The sequence below is a fragment of the Sinocyclocheilus grahami genome, unplaced genomic scaffold, assembly GCF_001515645.1.
Source record: "Sinocyclocheilus grahami isolate Dianchi unplaced genomic scaffold, SAMN03320097.WGS_v1.1 scaffold86.1, whole genome shotgun sequence".
Lineage (NCBI taxonomy): Eukaryota > Metazoa > Chordata > Actinopteri > Cypriniformes > Cyprinidae > Sinocyclocheilus > Sinocyclocheilus grahami.
The window spans coordinates 1,905,396-1,910,846 of NW_015505265.1; the positions used below are offsets into that span (position 1 = coordinate 1,905,396).

General features: G+C 50.0%; 1 pseudogene; it reads left to right on the forward strand.

Annotated features, from left to right (window-relative positions):
• Window positions 1-320: 320 nt before the first annotated feature.
• On the forward strand, window positions 321-5,451 carry LOC107586885 (uncharacterized; annotated as a pseudogene).

Sequence of the window (5,451 nt, forward strand, 5' to 3'; positions counted from 1 at the left end):
GGGGCATAGAGGAGAAACAATAATGTACAGTATGTGGAAAATAATGTGTGTTTTTTTTACTTTAAACCGCATAAACACATTTCATTACACCAAATACACAAAATAATGTTCTTTTTAGCAGCATCATATGACCCCTTTAAGTGATGTTTTATTAACAAATTTCGGGAGGAGCACGCGCAGATAATTAACACGGCCAGTCCATCATCAGTAATTACACCATCTATCCAACCAGCACAAGAGAGAACCCCTATAAATAATCAAAGCAGTCTTTCCTTCAATATCTCTAGTCTTTCAGCTTTGGCACATCCAATCGCCGCAACATGTCAGAGATTGAACTTTCCCCGGATGATAACTCGTTTGACACCACGGGTCCTCCGGCGTCTCCAGTCGCCGTTCAGCGCACCAGTGCTCCGCAGGACACCATAATCAAGCCCGCGGCTGCAACACGGGGCCGCCGGCCTTCCTGCGCCACCGTCGCTCATACCTCTAGACACCGTGGCACGCCATCACCTTCGCCTTCCAGGCGTCAGCCACCTTCTCCAGCGTCCTCCTACGCTTCAGCCCTCTCCTCCGCCCCAGCTGCGGAGAAATGGACCGTGACAGGACTACGATAGGCGCTCATTAGCTCCAGCGTCAACGTCCCACGACGGTCGGTCAAGGCGGATCTCCTCGCCCTCTATACTTCCCTCCAAACAGGGGCACCTCCAAGCTCCACTCCTCCTTCCAAGGCCGCGGATAAAGCGAGCCAGGGCCACAGTGTTCCGTACTCACGGCCCGAGCTAACCACCACTCCCTCGAGGACGGGCCTCCGGCCGTTAGGCTGCAGCAAAAGGCCTTCGGCAAGCCTGGGCCGTGCCCCGGATGCCGCTAGCCCCAGACCCCGTCCTCCATCCATCAAGCGTCAGCTCGCATCTCATTTTGGGGAAGTGCCGGCTTCAGTCTCCACAAGTCGTCGCGTCAGCGTGAGCACACCTCTGCTAGCGGCGCACACCTACCCACAACCCTTGCCTCACACCTCTCCGTACCACCTTCCCTACCCATGGCCCGCAGCCCCACCGTCCATCTCTAGTGCGAGCGTGCCTCCGTTAATGGCGCAGGCCCGATGCCCGCCATTCCTCCTCTCTTTCCTCCTTTTTCTTCCGCTCCCGGAGCTGTCCCAAGTGCGAGCATGCCTCCGCTAATAGTGCAGGCCCTGACGCCCGCCATTCCCCCTCTCTTTCCTCCTTATTCTTCCATTCCTGGAGCTGTCCCAAGTGCGAGCATGCCTCCGCTAATGGTGCAGGCCCTGATGCCCGTTATTCCCCCTCTCTTTCCCCCCTCCTTTTCCGTCCCCTGAACTGTCCCAAGCGTGAGGGTGCCTCCGCAAGCGGTTCCGGCGGCTACCTTTCCACCTCCCCTCGCTCGCTCTTCACCTTCGTCTGCAGATTGCCAAATCAACTGCGGCGGATTTTCTGTCACTTTAAAAAACACAGCTCACAACCCGTCACGTATTTTATAATTTGCCGAATTCACGATCGCTTTCACCCGTTACATAGAAGTCATCTGCACTGTTTTTCCTCACCGGAGACGCGAGCTTGTCGATTATCTCGCGATAGTCGCCGAACTCGTGTTATCATACGGCGGCTCTCACTTTTACACCTACCACAAATTATTTTCTGCTAAATGTGCCATCCGAATAGCCCAGTGGAATCAATGCCCTTACTGGGACCCGTTACATAGAAGTCATCTGCACTGTTTTTCCTCACCGGAGACGCGAGCTTGTCGATTATCTCGCGATAGTCGCCGAACTCGTGTTATCATACGGCGGCTCTCACTTTTACACCTACCACAAATTATTTGTAGCTAAATGCGCCAATCCGAGTGGCCCAGTGGAACCAATGTCCTTACTGGGGGGCTTTGGACTCTGAACTCCATAACAGAGTATTTTTAGGCTGCCGCAACATATCTTGGTCTGTCGATCCATTGCCCACTCCACCATTACATGCCCTTTCATCAACCCATCTACTCCCCCCTGCCCCGAGCCATCCCAGCCCAAATCCACCAGCTATTTCCCGTGTCTCCTAGACATCCCAATCACCCCTTTCCCACCCACTTCCAACTACCACCGCCGCTCAGCTCCCTCTGATAGCCAGGTCTGCGCCAGTTTCAATACTGGCAGATGCTCAAGGCAGCGCTGCCGTTTCATGCATTTTTGCAATTTTTGTGGTGGTGCTCACGCCCGCTTGATATGTCCAGTGCAAAAAGCTGCAAATAAAAATGCTAAACAATACTTGTTACAATACAACAATACATGTTTCTCATTTGTCTTCAGAATTGCTTCATCACCCTGACTCCCTTTTCACAGATTATCTACTATCGGGTCTCTCACATGGCTTTCACCCCAGTGTCGGAAATCTCCCCTCCCAAAGCCTCATCTGCCCCAATATCCAGTCCGCTCTCGCCGAACCCCGAAACAGGCGATTTCCTAATTAAAAAAGAAACAGACGCAAACTTCATGATCGGCCCCTTTTCTGTCCCTCTCTTTAATGTTTTCCGTGTTAGCCCCATCGGTGTAGCTACCAGGAAATTCTCAGGTAAAAAACACCTCATAATCGATCTCTCATCCCCGCATAATTCCCCGTTAACAGCCTCATTCCACTTGAAGAATTTTCTCTCCACTACCATGACATTGACCAAGCCATTACCCTGATCAAAGATGCGCATCGTGGCGCTTGGCTGGCCAAAGTCGACATCACATCTGACTTTAAAGTGATGCCCATTCACCCAGATTTTTGGCATTTATTCGGCATCCGCTGGCATAATAAATGTTACTTTTCCGTCTGCCTCACTTTCGGCTGCAGAAGCAGCCCTAAAATTTTCGACATGTGGTAGCCTAGAGTGAGCAGAGGCCGGGGGCTAGAGTGAGGAACGGCCGGAGGGCTAGAGTGAGCGGAGCGATCCACAGCGCAAAGTTGTTGTATTTCCTCAGCAATCAGCACAGATCAGCTTTAGGCTCTAGGCATGACGAAGCGGATATCGTCCTCTTTTGGAAGGCCAAACAATGTAGTTTCGCTTTCACAACGAATCACACAGTGCCTTCACAACATGACGGCGGCGGCAACAATACTACAACGAGAATAAAAGTTACACCTTCTTTCTTTGCATGAACATTTGGGAGTCGTTATGCAAATCTTCCCACATCATGACGTAGACATGTGGGGGCGTGTTAGAACGAGCCATTTTAGGTAGGTGTGGCTGACTCTTAACTTTTATAAAGAATATCTCTTTGGATTTGAGACTTTAGTCTTTGCAACTTTACAGATCTTCTTTATGCACCAAGAGCTTGTAACACTCCAAAGAGAAAGGAAAAATTGAAATCGCATCATATGACCACTTTAATCATCTCACCTCCCGACTCCATCCCAGCCGCGCACCTTTTGACAACCCAAAAGGTTTTTTCAGAGCTCGGGATTCCTCTCGCCCAAGACAAAACCGCGGGCTCGAGCACCGCCATCGAATTTTTGGGTATCAACTTAGATTCACAAAAATTCCAGGCTTCTCTACCGAAGGAAAAAATTGATAGGACGATTTTGGTTGCTTCCACTCTCTTAGACAACCCAAGCTGCTCAAAACGCGAGCTGCTATCCATTCCCGGTCATCTAAATTTCACAATGCGCATTATCCCACAGGGCCGCCCTTTTATCTCACATCTCCTCTCTCTCGCGTCCTCCGCCCATGCACTAGAGCAGAGATCCTCAAATCTGGCCCACGGGATCCACTTTCCTGCAGAGTTTAGCTCTAACCCTAATCAAACACACCTGAGCATGTTAATCAATGTCTTCAGGATCGTTAGAAAATCACAGATAGGTGAGTTTGATCAGGGTTGGTGCTAAACTCTGCAGCGCATTGGCCCTCCAGGGCAAGATTTGAGGAACCCTGCACTAGAGGATCGAATATCACTAACTGACTCGTGCTGCCACGAGCTCAGCTTATGGATATCCTTTCTTAAACAATGTAACGGCCTATCTTTCTTTTACAATAACTTAATTTCATCCCCCGTTGACATTCAGATATTTACTGACGCCGCCTTCTCCGTCGGTTTCGGAGGATTTTACCAAGGCCACTGGTTCGCATCTACGTGGCCCCCCCAGCTGTTAGACTTACCACAGCAGCTAAAATCCTCAGCTCTAATCGAGCTATATCCCTTAGTCATCGCAGCCCTTCTGTGGGGTAAGGAGTGGTCCGCCACCAGCATCATCCACTGCGACAACGAGGCTACCGTGCACTGCATCAATAAAGGCCGTTCCCATTTACCCGCCCTAATGCCTTTGTTAAGATGCCTGATTTAGATCTCGGCTCGCGACCAATTCATTGTAAATGCAAAACATATTCCTGGTTCAAAAAAACAAATAGCTGACTCTCTCTCTCGCTTTGCCTTCCAGAAATTCAGAACGTTGGCACCAGAGGCGGATCCAGTCCCAACCCCAGTAGCTACCTATTCAGAACTGATATTCCCGTAAATCATCCACTGAGACCTCTCCTCAAAGCTTCCCTCAACTCTATTCTTCAAGCCGTCTCCCCCAGGACCCTCTAATCTTACCTAACAGCTTGGAAGTGCTTTAAAGCATTTCACTCTACTTACAACCTGCCGTTCCCCGACTTTTCCTTGCTCGCTATCACCTCATTCATCTCTCACCTTAACATCAACAAAAACCTACAAATCAGCTCCATTTTATCTAAGCGAAATCCAATTTTTCCCTCACCCCAGATAGCCAATTCTCAGACCTCCCCACTCATCAAAGGTATCCAAAGAGCCCATCCCACCCGCCCAGACACCAGGCAGCCCATAACCTTACAAATATTGACCAAATGTATTTCTACCCTCCGCAGAGGTTATCATTGCATTCACACCGCCCGCACACTTGATGCCATGTTCATCCTGGCTTTCTTTGGTTTTCTCAGATGCTCTGAGCTCACTATCACATCTAGCTTCAATCCAAACATCCACCCCACTATCTCCGATCTAACGGTGCTGGATGACGAAACCATCTCTTACTTCATTAAACAAAGTAAAACAGACCAGACCAAGAGAGGCCATTTCATTTTCATTTTCAACCTACAATCACCCATACTACCATACCAAGCCCTCCTAGCCTTCATCCAGCTCAGGAAATCACAGTCCAAACTCCCATCCGACCCCCTTTTTACAGACGTCTCCAACCGCCCCGTCACTCGTTTCTGGTTTCAAAAGCACCTTAAGTCCGTTCTGCTTCTATCCGGTACCCCAGCTGATCATTTTTCCAGCCATTCATTCCGAATTGGTGCAGCAACCACAGCGCCCAAAAAGGCCTCTCCCAGCAGCAGATACAAGCACTCGATCGCTGGCTGTCAGAAGCTTTCAAGAGCAACATTCGATCGGACCGCTCCCACATCAAGGAAGCCCACCGAACCCTCATCGGCCAACCCCTTTAA